The sequence below is a fragment of the Camelus bactrianus genome, chromosome 4 (assembly GCF_048773025.1).
Source record: "Camelus bactrianus isolate YW-2024 breed Bactrian camel chromosome 4, ASM4877302v1, whole genome shotgun sequence".
NCBI lineage: Eukaryota > Metazoa > Chordata > Mammalia > Artiodactyla > Camelidae > Camelus > Camelus bactrianus.
In genome coordinates, this window is record NC_133542.1 from 44125698 (window position 1) to 44144575 (window position 18878).

Consider the following 18878-nt stretch of genomic DNA (forward strand, 5'->3'; position numbering starts at 1 on the left):
TAGCACTTAGTGTTATTTGTGTAATTGTTGGCTTAATGTTTCTCTTCTTCTAGACCAGGGGTCAGCAAACTATAGCCAGCTTTGGCCTGCAGCCTGTTTTTGTCGATAGAGTTTTTCAGAAACTCAGCCACTTAATGACATATTATTTGTGGCCACTTTTGGACCACAGCGGCAGAGTTGAGTAGTTGCCGCAGACTTTATGGCTCACAAAGCCTGAATAATTACTCTGGCCCTTTGCAGAAAAAAATTTGCCAATTCCTGTACTTGACTATATTCTCCATGAGAGTAGGTACAGGTCTGTTTTTGCTTATGTATCTTCAGCACCTAGCACAGTGTGTGCTCCATGGAAGATGCACCATAAATACAAAAATATTAGTAAATGCAAGAAGATGTTTTCAATGCCTATTTTACTAGAGTGTTGAAAGGGTTAAATAAGATACTATATGTAAAGAACCCAGCAATAATGTGCCTGAAACACAGCTGCTGGTTGATAAATGGTGGCAGTTATTATTATTCTCAGTCTTTCCTTAGTGCATTTTAGTCTTCTCTCTGGGTCTGGACCTCAGCTGTCCCCTGGGCCCAGGCTGAGTTGTGTTCCTGTCCTTCACCTGTCCTATGTCTCTTGTCCTCAGGCCTTGGCTTCGTGCATGAGAAAAGCATTTCTGTTTCCATCCCCAGGATTCTTAGCAATGTCTTCACTCTTCCTAGAGATTTCTTTCTAGGATGTTCAGTCTGAAGTATATTATTCTCAAACCTTGTCATAGCCTTAGGGTGACCCTCCTTTAACCTGTCCCCTGGGGCTTAGCTTCACCAGGGTCATCTAACTGATAGGACTTTCATCTTATTTTATGGCCACCTCCTTCAGGGACAGCAGACAATTTCTTCTCTTCTGGTTTGGCAGGAGAAGCTATAGGAGTGGAGGCTTGGGAATTGAACCTTTGTGGTTTCAAGGTAGAAAGCTGTTCAGCCTGGACACAGGCCCACCTGGTGCAGGACCCAAAGGGAGGGGGTTTAGTAAAACCGGAGGTCAGCAAACTGTAACCTATGAGCCAAATCCAGCCCACCTCCCATTTTTCTGTGCCTCTCACGCTAAGAAGGATTTTTACCTTTTTAAATGGCTGGGGGGGAAATATCAAAAGAAGAATAATATTTTGTGATGCATGAAAATTATATGAAATTCAAATTTCAGTGCCCATAAATAAAGTCTTGCTGGAACACAGCTGTGCTCATTCAGTTACTTCTATAGCTGCTTTCACGTCACAACAGCAGAGTTGAGTAGATGGCATCACAGACAGTAAGCCAAAGATGTTTACTGACTAGCCCTTTAGAGAAAAGATTTGCCAACCCCTGAGTTACACTTTTAGCTTGAGCGGTGACAGTGACTTCGATCTGAGCTCATCAGAGCGTGTTCTGTGTTCAGTGTTGCACGGCCTCTTCAAACCCACTGGGTCCCATCCCAGGGTGCAGCTCAGGGTGTGGCTGGGAGAGAATGGGTTCATCAGATGGGCTAGTTGGAGCAATCATTCCTGAAGGAGGTGGGAAGGGATGAGATAAGAGAACACAACAGTCTGGTTCAATGCTGGTTTTGCCACTTAAAGCAGTGGGAGCTTGAGCCAGTATCTTACTTTCTCTAAGCAGCAGTTCTCATATTTTAAAATCTGAATAATTATACACTCAAATAGATAGTGATGTAGTGAGTACCAAGTAAGCTAATACACACAACAATGCCTGGTGTGCAGTCAGCACTCAATAAATATTCACTCCTGTTACTACGTTTGGCTGGAGTACACCCATGGAAGAGTTGGCTTTGGAGAGGAGAAAGCCATCTCAACTTAGTGCAGCATGTAGAACAGAGTGGAAAAATAGATATTGGAGACAGACAGACCTGGATATGTGTCACTGCTGTGTGATCCTAGGAAAGTTGATTAACTTCTCTGAGCTTCAGCCCTCCCACACCTCCTTTATGTAACTCATATGTCAAGTGGGACCTTCCTACTCTTTGATTTAGGTAACATTTCCTTAATGGAACCACCTGTCACCATCTCAGGTGAAACACATGGAGCTTCCGTTTCATCTTTTGCCAACAAGCCCATTGAGAAAATTCTTTCAGCGTTCTTTCTAATTCTTTCATGAATTTAAATTTATTGGAGATTTGAAGTTACACTTCTGAGAGTGGGTCAGATTGTGGCTCACACAGTCTTTTTCTTTTTCTAAACCTCCTGCTCTCCTCTTACCTCTACCTCCCTTTTTTCTAAAAGAATAAATTTTCTCTATCTCCCAGTGAGCAAAATAGGGATAATTATGACTCTCTCACAAAGTGTTTGTGGGAATTAATCGAGGTAATGTATCTACCAGCTCCTGGCATGCTGACGGCATCCCCACCCCTCTGGATTCTTCCTTTGGGATTTGGAGAAACAAAGAGAGAATTTGAGAGTGATTTTGAGGTGGGGGTGAGGGTTGATAAAGCAGCCAGGAAGGTCATCTCCTTGACCATTACCCTCCAGTGAAGTTGAAGAAGAGATTATTTGCCAAGAGAAACTGGGAGAGGTGGAGGGACTCGGGGCGGAAGCCAGACAAGTCTAGTTTATCTTGGAGCCCATCCAAAAGGGTTGAGTTAGTAAAACAGCAGTTCCTCTACATAAATCCTTCAGGTTCTTGAAAAATATTATTAAATCACTCCTGCATCATAAATAATCCTAATTTTATTAATCTTGCCTTTCAGGCCAAGGCGCAGCTTGTGCAGGGCCCCCTCTCCCGAGCATACAGCTGAAAGGGGAAGGTCCCCGGGCAGGGGGGCCACGCCCGCACTCTGGGCCGAATGTGTTAGGTGGCCTGCAGTTTAAACTGGCCTTCCCTGATGTGTTCCAAGCGCTGTCAGAGTGGAGCCTTCTTAATCATCTTTCCTGAGGTGTAGGACTCAGAGTGGGAGGCTTACTGGCAAGGTTCTGCATGAAGAGGCCTGGGAATTCTGTCGGTTGTCTCCTTGGACTTGTCCGATGTCCTGTTTGCATTAGTATTCTTTTTATTTTTAAACCGCAGAGGGTTTTGTTTTGTTTTGTTTTGTTTTGTTTTTTACTTCTTCCGAAAGAGTTGATAGATGGCCCTCTTCCATTTTGCTTTGGGCCAAGGATGCTTCTGCCCAGTGTTGTGAAAACAAATGGTTGTAATTAGTCAATGCCAAGTTGTATCCTATACCTTAAGAGGCCCTTGCTATCCTCCCTAACTGCCCCTGCCCACCTCTCTCTCTCTCTCTCTTTCTCTCTCTTGCATTTTTTTAACTGAGAGACTCTAATAGTTTTCCTTTCAAAGCAAAGTTGAAGAGTTAGCAATACCTGTCTCTATTATGTGGTGGTGTTTGGGGCTAAAAAAAAAAAAAACACTAGGAGTTCAGCAAACGGGTTCAGTTCCTGTTAGTCCACTGTGTGTCTTCTGACAGGGTCTTTACTAAGTGTTTTGGTTTTATGACTAAATGTCTTCCCCAAATATAAAAATAATTTGTGTTTGTGTGTAAAACATGAAGACACCATAAAGTGCATAGAAATGTAAACAAAAACCATGTGTTGGGTTCTTTCACCCTCGGATACCCCACTGCTAACATCCTGATGCATTTCCCTGGACTTTTGCTTTCTCTGCAGGTGTGGGTACATAGTTATCAAATGTGGTCCCATTGGACACACAGCTTTGAAGCCTGCTTTTCTACTTACATTTATTTCATGAGCATTTTCTCATCAGTAAAAATTCATCAAAAGCAACCTTTTTAATGGCTGTATAGTATTTGTACTGCTTGCTGCCCCTGACTTAATCATTCTCAGATTGTTTCACACATAGGCTGGGTCCAGTTTTCCACCATGTAAATAATGCTGCAGCGAGCTTCTTTGTACCTTGTCCTTGTATATCTGAAAATTCCCGTGGAAGGTACTCCTAGAAATAGGATTACTGGGAAAATAGAATCCTGGAACCTCACCTAAGTCTTCCCTGACTTTAGTCAGCCCAAGGGGTTTCACCTTGGATCACAAAGTGATTAGTGACTAAAAAAACAATAGGACTGGCTAATTTTTGCCTATTGGTGGTTTCGTGGTATGCAACTTGGAGACAATATAATAAAACAATGTGTCATAATTATGATTTGGAGATAGTCCAAGGGGATAATAATAATAATAGCTAACATTTATTGGGTGGTTAATATGTGCTAGGCTCTGTTTGAAGTGTTCTACAGATATTAACTCATTTAATCTCACAACTCTGGAAAGTGTATGGTCTTATTATCCCCATTTTATAAATGGGAAAGCTGAAGCCACAGAGGGTTTAAACTACAAGGTAAGTGGCTGAGCTAGGATTCAAATCCAAGCATTTTGGCTGGGAGTCCATGCCCTTACCCACTTGATGACCCTGCCTGGAAATAACCGAGTGGGTAAGATCCACAGCCCCCTCCTCCCCCCACATGCTAAGGCTGAAGTGCAGCTGGAAGGGAGTGGGGAGTCCACTGAGCACTGCTGAGTTACAGCCCTCCTTTCCCCCAGCTCTCATTGCCCCATTCACTAGCTGTGCATCTGCCTGGGGGAGGACAGGAGAGAAACCAAGCTGCAAAGTGCCCGGTTGTGTATCTGAAAGGGAAGAGGAATGTATATCAGGGTGGTCTCAGGAAGCTGCTTATTCAGGAAGGGAGGAAAGAAATAAATGAAAAAAACACAGCTTCAGGGTTTTGGCTTTTTTGTCTTGTTTTCGGTTTGGGTTTGGGCAATCATGAGCACATTAGGCCTCCCTAATAGAAACAGCGTTTCCCTGACTGTTTTCACCAATTTGGTTTCAGTGGCTCCCAGTCATGTGCTGGTGCAGATGGCACCAGCAGTGGCAGAAGTGAGCTGCAGCGTAGGAGATACTGGAGACGCCGGTGACCGTGAATCCTGGAGCAGGTAACTAATCATTTTTGATCCTGTCCACTGCTGAGTGCCTGGGTTACAAATGACCTCCAGGCAACTGTTCAACGTGGATGGTTCTAAAGGCACCTCGTTGTGGAGAGCGCTGCCTAGACTGGAGTTCTGATTAATGGCCCTTTTCTTTTGTCCCACCTCCTTATGCTTCCTTAAAATAACACTGATGTTACAAAAGACTACACAGGGCATTTCTATTTAGGTGAGGTCAACCAGCGCTGGGGTGAAACAGAACACAGCCACCGCAGCAAAACACAAACACAGAGCTAATCTGTCCTGCTTCACCTGCCCACTGGCCAGGTTCCTCGTACGGAAACCCAGCCAGAGGAGTTCCCTCTGTTCCCACTGGCTCAGGATTGAAATGTGGAAAACTGTGAACACCAGCAGTGACCCAGGGCAGAAATGATTCCCCACAACTTTTCATGGATGTCGCCGGCAGAGAAATCCTCCTACAGGTGTAAGTGGGGGACCCCAAACAGCCAGAAACTTGTTTTCAGTTTCTGCCCTGCCTGGATCTGGCACATAGAGGCATTCAACCAACGTATGCTGCTGAATTGCAGTGGGTTCTACTGAGTTGAAGTGGATAGAATAGTAAGAGGCAGAAATAGAGATGCTTTTTCCTTTTATTTCAAAATAAATTTAATTGCACTAATAATAAAGGTAGTAATGACAGTAAGAGTTACCATCGTTTCCTAGGGGCCAGGCCCTGTTCCAAGCAGTCTCTCCTTCCCCAAGGGATAACCTCTATCTGACTTTTAACACCAGAGGTTACTTAGCAGAGGGAAATTTTTAATAGGGGGAACATTATCAAAGTTCATCCAGAGTCCTCAGTTTCCCTGAGTGCCTCTGGAATCTCTAGTTGGCTTAGTTGTAAAAAGAAGCCCTAACAGCTAAAAGGTAGTAAAGTAAGGAGTCAAGTTCACATTAGGAATTAGACCTCAAAAAACAGAAATGAAATAAAAAAGATTAATCATTGAGTTCGGTCTCCTTGAGGTCACATCAGCCCGATCTACTTCCTTTATTGCTGTAAGACCCTGCAGTGTCCTTTCACATAATTGTGAGGATGCAGTGGAGAGGGGTGGGGGCAGGAGACTGGGGTACACCTACCTAAGCCAGTTTGTGAACAAATGACAAGCAAGTTACGGGGAGTCCATGGTAGTGTTTTATGTACAACTAAAAACATCCAAAATGCCTCCTAATATTATGTGTGTGTGTGTGTGTGTGTGTGTGTGTGTATAATATATAAAGAATTATATGAGGTATACTGTTATGTGTAGAAGTCTCGGAGCCCTCCTCCTGAGAATTCTCCCAGGAAGTTGGGGACTGGGAGTGGCAGCCATGCTAGTACAATGTGGCCCTTCCCCGTGCTGATTGAAGGGACCAGTAGCAGACATTGGACTCAAGACCAGCCAGTTAGAACCTGTCTCCCTGGAATTTATCACTGGAATGAAAGGATGCTAGTTGGCACAGGGTGGTCTCTTAAACCAAGAGTGTACAACTCAAGAGCTGTGTTGCCGCACCATAGGCAGCACAAGCACACAACACTTGACTGTAGAGAGAAGGGAGCAGACATGGGAGACAGATTAGGGTCATGAAGTAAGAGACCGGAGAAGAAGGCAGAAGGAGATGGAGAGGTGACAGTGGAGCAAAGTAGCTGTTTTGGCTTCTGCTGGTTTTTGTTTAGTTCCTAGTCAACCCCTTGTGAGACTCGGCTGTGTCTCTTCTTCTGGGGCACCATTGGCTACTCTTGAATGTTTACACTTCAACCTCCACTGTTTTGATAATGCTAACTTGAAGGGCTTCTGCTCCTTGTTGTTGCAGCAACCATGGCTGTGTAACAAAAACCACCCTCAAAATTTAGTGGCTTAAAATAAAGATACTTATTTTGCTTAAAAATCTGCATTCTGAGTGGAGTTTAGCATGGATAGCTTGTTTCCACTACCACTTGGTTTCAGCTGGGGCAGTTTGAAGGCCAGGGGCTGAAATTGTCTGAACTCTTACCTGTGCCTGGCCTGGGAAGACTCAAGAAATGGGGGACTGGAAGAAGTGGGACTATGTGGAAATCTCTCCATCCATGTTTAGTCTCTTTATCATGGTGGCTTCAAGGTAGATGGACTTTCCCCTGGAGGCTCAGGTCCCAGAGACAGAGGGCCAGGTGGAAACCATATTGTCATTTATGACCTAGCTTCCAAAGTCATGCAGTGTTATTTCCACCTCAGCCTGTTTCTGGAGGCAGTTACAAAGAAGATCCACCCAAGCTCAGAGGGCCCTTGCCTCTCCATGAAGGAATGTTACCATCACATTGTGAGAACACGTGGCTGGAATGTATATTAATGTGGGCATCTTCAGAAAATAGAATCAGTCATGCTTGTAAACAAAAGAACCTTGTTTAACACACAGAATAATCCTTAGAACTCAAAAAGTATCAGAGTTCCCGGAAAATCATCAGTGTTGTGATGGAGAATATGCTGATTGGTGGATACAATGAGAATTCTTTCTTTTTTTTTTTTTTTTTCCAATTCTGAATTAATGAACATCAAATTTATCCATAGGTGGTCTCACTGGGTTCTACCCCAGAAGCAGCATTTTCCAGGTGACTTGTCTCTTCAATTCAGGACCATCTTATCTTCTTTTTGCCATGTAATTAGGAGTGGATCAAGTTCAAATCCCTTGCTGTTTGTAGTGAAAGGTTTCTGGTCATTTGGTTTTTAAATGTCATTTGTAAGTATATCCTTTCTTGCTTGGTGAATGAGATTTTCCCTCCAACTGGACTCTTCTCATACTTTTTATAAATAATGATCTATGTTTTCAGGGTCCAAAATATTCCAGAGCTGTAAAGCAGGCACGGCTGAAAGATGTGTTAACTCCTTCAGGCCTCCAAGGTGCTATTTCAGATCTTATTGCCTCATATTCCATAATGGAAGCTTGAGCCTTATTGATGGCTCTTCTCTTGATTGTGTGTGTGTGCAGGGTGAAGGCCAGGACTGAAAGAATTGGTGACCTGAAACAGGAAGCTGAATTAATTCTTTCCACAAGGCTTCAAAGAAGAGATTTTAGTCTTACAAACTCGAAAGCCTAAAAGATACTGAAGCTTCCAGAATAAATCAGTAACTAAGACAGTGTTATTAGATGCAGTAATTACTGGAGTGTTGATGTTGTCTGAAAATAGGTACATTCTCTACTTACTTTATAGCAACATTTCCAATACTGTACTAAAATTAAGTTAACTATAAAAATATGCACATTCTATATGATTACATATAGAAAAATTCAAATTGTCATCTTTTTTATTATTGATAAAGGTCACTTGGGTTTGTGCAAAAATCTTCAATTTATGGGTTCGGCCTGCTATTTGTTATGTGGAATAGAAAGATAAGACCATTGATGGCAAGTTTTAAAAATTCTACCTATCCATAAGTAAATATGTATGAATATAGGGGCAGCCTGAATAATCGGTATATTTTGGATTTTGCACAACTGGTAGTCTGATAAATGTTTAACAGCCAGCTCTCCAGGGCCAGCATTTGCCAGTTTCTGTAGTGTAAATATTTCCACCGTGGCTGATCTCGTGCTACTAACATAGCATCACAGAATGCAGAATTGGGAGGAGATATGCTCAGTGGGCTCTTGTGAGCTATATGAGCCAGTCCTGCACACCACTGTTAACAATTTTGGGAAAGCTAGTTGGATGACTCCTGGATAAACCTTGTTATAATACTGAAGGGAAAAAAAAGACAAATTTTAGATGCAGCAGAGATATTTAATGCCATTGAATCTCTGTTTACTCCACCACATTTCTCATTGACCAAAGGACTGGGAACAGAGATGGAAGTATTTAAAAGTTGCTAAGCAATTCTCTGGCCCTCTCTTCCCTGGCCACTGCACCACTGCAGTAGGGGAGGCACATATTCCCAGTGATGCAGATACAAGATGGTAGAAACTGTATCAACATGGTTCCATGAATGTCTGTGGCGCTCAAACCCCATATACCAACATTGGATGGATTGCATGCTTCAGTTAGCAATTGATGCCCAACAAGCCATCCCATACAGAATGGCTTAAAGCAACAATTTATTGTTCTGTCTCACATTTCAGTGAGTTGGTTGGGCTCCACTGGGCAGTTCTGCTCTTCTTATGCAGGGTTTCATGTGATTATACTCATATGGTGGCTGGGGCAGGAGTCCTTGGAAAGCTTGGCTGGAATTGAACTGAGGATGGCTTCTTTGCTCAGGTCTGGCACCTAAGCGCTCCTCCACAGGGAGTCTCATTCTCTAGCCATCTGCGCAGGGCCTCTCTTTGCAGTAGGATGGTCAGCCTTCTTATATCATGAGTGACTTCAAATGCAGAGGCTGTCAAGATCTCCTAAGGATTCTGTTACATTTTCTTGGTTAAAGTGAGTCATGGGATCAGTGTAGACAGTGGGAGGTGACTAGACAAGGGTGTGACTACGAGGAGGTAAGAGTCATTGGGAGCCCTCTTTGGAAACTAGCTGCCACATACCACAAGTAAAAAGTAAGCCTTTGTTATGTTAAGCCATTTAGATTTCAGGGTTAATTTGTTCCCTTGGCAAAACCTAATCTGACTAATCCAGAAATTGGTACTGTATTAGTGAGGATAAGGTAGACTGTGGTGCAAAAATAAGCCTCCAAATCTTAGCAGCTTAACATATGGGTCTCTGGGGGTCTGATGGCTCTCCAGGACCACTGCCTTCCAGTGGTGACTCAGGGGTCTCAGTCACTAAGTGACGACTCAGGCCACTTGCATTTTGTTGGGACACCATCTGAAACCTTCCAGCACACCTGAGCAGGAGGAAAGAGGGCAAGAGGAACTCATGGCTCTTAAGTACCTACTGGCCAGGACTAGTCATATGCCTCTTGCCCCAACTGTAAGGAGGCTGGGAAATTTAGAGGAACGCACAGATATTTGGTGATTAGTTAATGTCTCTGTCATAAAGTTATATGGAGCTCTTTGCCTCTTTTGTTTTTCCTCCCTTCCCCTTACCTCATCCTCTATAAGAAATCTAAGAAAAAGAGAGAATGCAGAGTGGAGTCGGGGAAGGAAGGAAGCATAGCAGAAGGAATTTATAGGATGCAAAGTACCACCACTAAACTATTAACAAAACTATTAACAAGTACTGCTAAACAAAATCTATTAACAGATAACTGTAATAGCAGAGGCTTACACTGTGTTTTTAACTTTTTTTTTCTCCTTTTTAATCAGCAACGATAAGGAAGCTAAACCAGATTAAGTGCTATCTTATTGGAGATACAAAGGCAAACAAGGGGAAAGAAGTGATTGAAGAGCACTTCAGAAAGCTCGGTGCATTCAAATCTGCAGGGCCTGATTACTCACATTCCAGGGCACTTAAGGAATTGGCAGTGTAATTGCAAGACCACCAGCCTTTATTTTAGAAAAGGAAGATTGGATGGGAGAAGGTCCTGACAAGTGGGATCTGCAGATGGAGTACATTTTTTTTTTTAAACAGGGAAAAGCACAACCATAGTAATTATAGACTATTCAGCTTATCTTGGATACCAGGGAAGATACAAGAACAAATCATCAAACAATTTGCAACCACCTAGAAGAGTACAAGGTACTGGGTAGTAATCAGCATGATTTTGTGAAGTACAAATTATGCCAGGCCAATTTAATTTTACCAAGAGAGAGTGACAAGCCTAGCAGAAGAGGGGAAAGCAATACCTACAATTGGAGTTTAGTAAGGTCTTTTTCATTTGTTTTCTTCTGTTTTTTTTTTTTTTTTTTTTTTTTTTTTTTAATTCCATCTCCTGACATTTTAAACATCAGCTCTCCAAAAGGATGTTACCTGGGTCAACAATTGGGAGGGACCTACTCTGGATGAGGCACTCAGAGTAGTAAAAACAAAGATTCAGCTCCAGGTTATCACAGTGATTAGTCATAGTTATTGTTATTTTAATCAGTTAATGTGGACAAAGAAGATGATGTTAGTGGTGGAGATGCTGAGATACAAATAACATTCTCCACTACTGAGAGAAAGTATGAGAGGAAACAGGAGATACAAAAACCAGTCTAAGAAACCCAACAGCTAAGTAATACTGAATCCAGAAAGGGAGAAAATGGTGAAAGAGAAATTACTAGAGAAATTGTATGAAAAAATTTCCCAGAAAAGGACATACGTGTTTACAATAAAAAAGGCCACTAAGGCTTAACTATAATAGATGGGGAAAATAACCCACTTGGACACAACTTTGTAAAGTTTTAGAAGTCTGAGAATCAATAAAACTTGTAAAAGTTTCCAGAGAGAAAAATTAGGCCACCTACAGAGGAATCAAAATTGAGCAGCCAAATTCTCATTAACATCTCTGGCTGCTAGAAGATAATAGAGTAGTCCTTTTGATTCTGAGGGAAATTGAGTTTAAAACTAATTTCCATAGTCAGCCAACGTATCAATCAACCGTGAGAGTAAAATATAGGCATTTCACATAAACCAGCACTTAGAAAGTTTACTTCCCAGGACTCATTTCTTAAGAAGCTACTTGAATATATATTCCACCAGAACTAGAAGGTTATCCAAGTAAGAAGAAAGCAAAGGTCCTAATACAGAAAACGGAAGTAGAGTATGATACAAAATTTTCCATTTTGGAGCAGGAGAATGAAGAGCTTCGAAGGGAAGGACTCTGGGGCAAAAGGGAACTCCCTACATTTCATAGTGAGAGTGAGAGAACAAAAAACCAAAAACAAACAAACAAAAAATTTGAGTGTTCTGGTAGAGTATGTATTTTGACAATAAAAAAGAGAGGCAATTAAGAATTTCAGAAAAAACAAAAAGCTAACCGAGAATGTTATGGTCTAGTTTTGAAGAATAATAAAATGTATGATTTTCAGTAATTTATGTACTATAAGAGAAAGACTAGTACATGGTACTCAAACAGTCTCCTTTGAGTAGATAAGGGGTTATGATGTTGCCTTCATAGAAAGGGAAATGGCAATTTGAAAATGCTCCTTAGCTTGGCAGTGCACAATGTTGCTGAAGTCTTAATAACCTAAGTACTTTGGCTTTAAACTCTTATAGTCAACCTAAGGACAGAGTAAAGAATATCTTGGTTATGTTGTAGAAATTTAAATAAAAGGTAAACATTAATCTTCATAATGTAAAAGTATAGCTAACAGAAGATGGGAAGTGGAAAATGAAGGAAATATGAAGAGAACAGTATGGCTGAAATGCTCAGTGTCTATAATGAGAAGTCAAGATGCTCAAGTTTTTAGAATGAGAAATTGAGGCATAATGTAATATTCAAAGTTACAAGGGTAACCACAACAGAACTTTAAAATAATAATAAAACTGTCCAAAACTAGGAGGAGTTGGGAGGAAGAGGAAGATAGCATAAATGAACTAAATGCTTATCTTTTGTAATGGAGGCCATTCATAACCAAGAAATTGAAAAGAGGAATCATTTTCCAAACATCCCATATATGGAATTCAAAGAATGCATTCGTGAGTGATTTTTCACAGGCATACATGTAAGGTCATGGGGCACAACCTCAGAGCACAGCTATCAACAGTCTTAGTTTAGGGACACATTATAGTGCTGATGATCTTGCAACCATGGCATTTTTTTTTTCCATTCCATTATCCATCCCCAGTTATAAGATTATATTTGCAAACTTAAAGTCATACCTGCTTTAATGCTTTTTAAAATTTTCTCAGAATGATCTCTAATGTTTCACTGACTGTTCCCTCCAAAATTAATAGCATGGTATTTGGCCATGTGGCCTCTTTATGGTATTTTATTACATCTAATTTCTGTTCTCAAAGAATACATTCTCAGAATTGGGGTTTTGCTCCCACTGAATGAAAACTTAGATGACCTTGTTATAGAATAAAAACTATTTAAAAATTACAACTCTAAAAAGTAAAATAATATAAAAGTCACTTGAATCACTTCTGGTTGTTCCCGTACATTTAAGTAACAGCATGGTTCACAGGCTCCTGTTAAGTGATGGCAGATGCAAGTAGAACTCTGTTGTATCTTCATAATTGAGGTCCAGAAAATTCAGTCGTGTAATGTGTAGGGCCAACTTAGTACAGATAATGAAATGACCAATGTGAGCTGGCTGCAGAAGGACTAGAGCCATCACCAAACTTGTCATACCCAAATTTCCATTGTCAAGGCGTGTATAATTACAGGTTCCACTGTACTTCTGATTACTGGCTAGAGTGGCATGCCACATAGCCACACAGATAAACACAGTTGCCGTACGCACTGCACTGCCTGCTAGCTTTAAATTGTGCAATTCTTGATTACTCTTGGCAAGAGTTAAACGATTTCAAATTTTGCACAAAATTGGTACTTACCTAATAGGCCAATTACACTATTTCAAATATTCATTATTCTAATTTATTTAAAATATGAGTATATTGTAAAAGAGCAGTATTTACTTTTTTAAATTAGGGGAAGTCAGGGGGGTATTTAAAACTAGAAGAACCCAAAACAGAAATCTTGAAAGAAGTGTTCACAGGACTAGGGTTGGGGAGGAATCATCATAACTTCTTTGTATCATTTGATCTATACTGTTCAATTTGTTGTAAGGGACATTTACTACTATAACATAGCAAGTATTAAAGTAAGTAAATTCATAAAAACAGTAACAGTTGCCTCTCTTAGTATTTCTCAAAGACTGGACCATGAAATACTTGTTAAAAATACAGAATACCTGTTTCCAGACAGAATCCTAATGAATTTGATCCCTTCTACTGGGGCCCAGAAATCTGCATTGGGACCATTGGCTTAGACACAGATCTTACTAACAACTCACTTGTACATCTTCTTCAAGTGTATTTCAGGATTGAACTTCTTGTGAAACCATCACATGCTGTATTGCCTTCTGCAGTCTTAACCATCTCCCAGCATCCTTCCTTCCCTTCCTTTATCACTAGAAGGAAGAAAAAACCAAAATGACCTCACTCACTCTTTCTCTCTTTTTGCATATGGTCTTATGTAGGGGAACGGTTCATTTTAAGATCGTTTAAGCTGTACCACCTCTTGAACATGAGCAGCTAAGGAAATCTAAGTGGTAAAACTCATGACAATGACTGGTTTCTTCATTATGTAGGGAGAAAGATTTTGAGACTGTCTCTGTATCTTCCTTAGGTGCTAATCACTTTTTTCTCCTTCCCAGGGCTGCAGGAATATTGATCTCAGCGTTATTTTGACCATTAATGAATTATGAAGGCAATAAGCAGAGACACACACCTCCAGCCTCCTGGGAGCTTAGCCTTCTGCTACAACGTTTGCATTTGTAAGTCAGCACCTGTGCAATCTATATTCTGACTATTTGTTATTATTCTCCTTTAATTACACGGTGGTGGTGGTCCATTTGTAGCCTGAGAGCAACCAACTGGAGAGTCAAAGAAATTATTAAAATATTGACTTTAAATTAAAGGGCCAAAAGGAAACATGGCTGGGTTTGTTCCTACTCATTCCAGTGTGATGGTTCAGGGACAGTTATTCCCTTTCACATCAAGGGAAGTTGGGTCTAAAAAGTTAGTACAGAAATTCTACCTTAAAAGAATTTTTAACCTTAAATATTTCCTGTGTCGTCAGTATTTCTGTTAGCATTGGCTTTACCTCATCTATCAAGCACTGTTTTGTTTGGCAGGTGATACATTTTTACATCCTGTACTTCATACTTGGTCCTGATAAATCACTCAAGTTAGGGTTTGTTGGATGGTCAAGTTGTGGATGTTGTGGATGGTCAAGTCGGTCCCAGAAAACTTTTCCTTTTAGCATTTTGGTAACTTTTTATTTTGATACAATTTCAAATTTCTGTAAAAGTTTCAAGAATTGTACAAGACACCTCCATTTACCCTTTACTGAGATTCATGTTTATTTGTATCTTGACCATTCACTACCCCTCTTTTCTATGAATCTATGTATATTATACACTCTCTTTCTTTCCTGACCCATTTGAGAGTAAGTTGAAGACATTGTGCACCTTTACCCTGAAATATTTTGGCGTTTTCCTAAGAATAACATTCTCTTTAATAACCATGGTTGTTAGCAAACTCAGGTATATTAATATGGATATAAGCCACAGTCCAAATTTAAATTCAGATTTTCTTAATTGTCCTAGTGATGTTGCAATAATTAGTTATAAGCTAATTTTTACCCCAGACCAGGATCCAATCCAGGATCATGCATTGTATTGAGTTGTATTACCTCCTTTGTTTTCTTTATTCTGGAAAAGCTTCTAAGCCTTTGTCTTCTGAACATGACATTTTTTAAAGAGGGTAGACTAGTACTCCTTTTATTTTGTCTTTCTTTCTATTTTTTTTTTCCCTTTGGGGAAGGTTCATCATTCTGGGTTTGACTGGGATGTCCTCATGTTTAGACTTGGGTTAGGTATTTTTTGGGCAGAGACACCATTGAAGTGAGGAAGTGTCCTTGTCAATGTGGCATATCTAGGGTACCTGATGTCCATTTGTGATGTTAACTTCGATCAGTTGGTTCAAGTGCTTTCTCCACTGTAAAGTTACAGCTTTTCTCTTTAAAAATTGCATGTGTTTTGTGGGGAGATACCTTGAGACTGCGTCAATATCCTACTTACAAAATTTTTTCTGACTACTTTAGCACCAATTGATGAAGGAACTCCAACATTTCTTCTAGACTTACTAGTTGGCATTTTGCTGTGAGGAAGAGCTTGCCTTCTCCCCGTTTAATTTTTTTTACTTATTTAAGTCTGAACTTACGGATTCCTGTGTTATTCAGTGAGTTACAATCTAGTACTGTCTTTTTTTATTTTGATGCTCAGATTTTTCCCAGATTTGGCTAGTGGGCAGCTCTGTCACCTGTTTGTCTTTTTGACATATTTCCATGATGCTTCGAAACACTGCCTTACTTTCTATAGTAACTGGCTCATCTTATATTTTCTCTGCCTCCTCCCTAGAATTAACCATTTCTCCAATGAGCCCCCAAGTAAATTTTGGTAAGAAAATCGGATTTACCCTTTGTGCCTGCCCCTCCCCATTTCCCGTCACCTTTCAGCAACCTGTCCCGTGCGTCCCTATTGTAACCATGATTTTTAGTATCTCTAGTTAGAGAGGAAATTCTGATAAATTTGTTTACCTTAAAATTGTTTGGGAATGACTGCATTACCTTTCTTAGAAATGTTTGTGTTTTAAAAGAGGAAACAAGGTAGAAAGCAATGCTCAATTAAAAAAAAAAAAATATATATATATATGTAAATCATAGAATGTTACCGGTGAAGGAGACTTCAGATCACAGGGTCACAAACTCAGCCTCCTTCAGTGCCCTAGTAGTATGAACGTGCATGAAAGCCCAGTGGCGTCAGCAACAGTGTACAGACTGGGCTGAGCTAGAGGATGCAAGCCCACCGAATGACATTTAAATTCAGATAAACAAACACTGAGCAGACCAAGCAAAATTTGTTTCTAATCCTTATTTGCTAGAGGACCTCCTGCTGATGACTTTTGTGTTAAAGTAAAACTAAACAGTGGTTTTAACACTGTGCCTGGAGGAGCTATCAAGATGCTTTATGGAACTTTCCTGGGGGTTCTGGAAACTCTGTAGACCTCCCAATCCTCTTCAACCAGATTCACTTCCTTATTATCTGTTTGATGTGACAGGCGCCATGTGAGACTCTGTGTGAAAGAAGGGATCTGTGGATGTTGAAACAAGCTTGGAAAGCACTGATGTACTCCAGCCACCTAATTTTGCAGATTCTTGCAGATAAGCAGACTGAGGTCATCCAGGGACAACGGTTATTGCCGGGATCGTTAGTGGCAGAGTGAAGGCTGAAACCCAGACTTTCCGATGCTTGGTCCAAACTCTTTTCCCTGCACAAAGTTGCTTCACCTAATGATGGAAAATCAGGTGCTAGTGAAGCAGGTTATCCTAATGTAGTACCCCACACACAGCAGGCTGTCTCTGAGTGAAGATGTTGATGTCCCTGGGTGACAGATCCGTTTGTATGCTCTGAAGACAAATATCCACCCTGTTCTAGAGCTCTATAAAGTAAACATGTGAGTGAATATGCAGGTAGAAAATTCAGGTCACCAGACACCGTAGTCACTGATTGACATGTTAAAATGATACTTTCATCCATAAGGAGATAATATTTCTAATAAATACACTGTTTAATTTTTCAAGTATATTCTTAAAACTCCTAGAAGATGTTCTGTTAATTGACAGAATATCAAAGAATATTTCCTTTTCTGTTCTTATGAAATCATCCATTTACTATGATAAAATTTATTTCTCCAGTTAAAATTTATATATTTTGAAGAAAATAGTAAGATTATTATAAATCATTACATAGACATCATAAATCATTTTAAAGACTACTGTTTTAGTTAATGTGGTATTCTACTGAAACTTCTAGTTTTATTACAGTATAATAATTAACAGCTGGCAAACTCTTACCTAAGGAATTTAGATTTTAAATTTTTAGCCTTTATCTATGCAGAACTGAAAACTGGAGTAATTATCTGAACGCTCTTGCTAGGCCAGTTCAAAATTCCTGCATCTCTTTTGTTTTTCAGTGAAACTGAACTTTATCTTCAATGGTCTGCTTTATTTTTCCCTGGGTGATAAAGGTAGAAATAATATTTCTCCAAATTTTTAGGAGGAAAAGTATTTTAAAAATATATGTTAAATGTTGATACTTCTGACTGCTTCTAATATCCTGAGATGATTAAAAGAGGACAAAGAGGGCTGGGAAACATTCAATTTAAAGTCTTTGCAAACTAGATTTAAAATAACGCTCATTTAAAATCTAAGATCAAATGTTCAAATATAATTTACTATTGGTAAATGCTAGGTTGTTCTTGAAGCAAGCATTACGTCAACGTTTTGTGGATTATTTTCTTAAATTTTAGACTTGACCGTTCATTCCTTTCACTTTTTATTCTGCCATTATTCCCCTTTTTCTTATTTTGCAAGAGGAGAGTTTTGTTTTGTTTTTTTTAAAGGAAATACCAGACATAATGAATGAAAATGCAAACAGTCACGTATTATTACTGAGCCTGACATAAACTGCGTTGGCATTACTATCTTCTACGTAATAAATACCTAAATATACATGCTTTCCTATTAAGATGTTTAAACTTGTGGATACTTATATTCTAATTAATGTTCGGATTTTTTTTTTCCTATCAAATAATTTATCATTGGATTTGTCACTTTGCTAAGCCAGTTTCTTATTGGATGTGTCCGTTTTCCTCTCTTTTTATTAATTTTTGTCACCCCAAGACTGTATGCATAATTATTCTGTTTCACCAAGACAGAGTTATTAAATGCTCACAGGGGTCATGGATTTATCCAATTGTTTGTTATTCTTTCTTTCCTTTCGTTTCCTTTTTCTGCCTTGACGTTATCTTTACCTTTTAAGAAGGCAGGTAATAGGGAATAGACTTTGTAAAATATGATGCCTGCCTCATGAGACTGTTGGGGGAACTAAATGAGATGGTGGATATGGAAGCTCCTAGCTTCCACAGCGTGACATCAGTACTTACTTTTACTTTTTGGTCCTTTAAGGAATCTTTGACAAGCCTGACATGTCCTCAGAACTGCTCTTCTGGACAAAATTTCACATTCAGTGAAATGAAAGCCTGTAAGTAACTAAGTCCTGCTCTTGTAGGGCTTACATTTAAATTAATAATAGGTAGATTAATAAGAGTTTTGCCAAAGGTGGGAGCCAGACAGTGTGGTGTGAAGGAAAGAGCCTTGGTCATGGGACAAGGACTGCGACTCAGTCACTGACCTGCCAGATGACCTTAGTCACTTTGCCTTTGGGCTTCAGTTTCTTCACTTGTGTTAGAGTGTGAATGATCTCCAGGGTGCTTGTGGTTCTAAAACTTGATTCTACAAATGCAACACTTTAAAAAATGGATTTGTCTGTGTGGTGAAGAAAGTCCTGGAGGACGTACAGCACCTCACTCATGCCGGG

The 18878-nt window shown here is 40.0% G+C and overlaps 1 protein-coding gene across 5 annotated transcripts in view; it reads left to right on the plus strand.

Moving 5' to 3' along the window:
- The window catches only part of LOC105067534 (spermatogenesis-associated protein 31D4), a 154206-nt gene that overhangs the window by 20629 nt on the left and 114699 nt on the right, over window positions 1-18878 (plus strand). For all 5 annotated transcript variants that reach the window (XM_074361749.1, XM_074361756.1, XM_074361746.1 and 2 more), the window contains exons 2-4: window positions 4811-4913; window positions 14091-14210; window positions 18467-18542. The gene's annotated coding sequence lies outside the window, so the exon portion shown is untranslated. The remainder of the gene's footprint in view (window positions 1-4810; window positions 4914-14090; window positions 14211-18466; window positions 18543-18878) is intronic.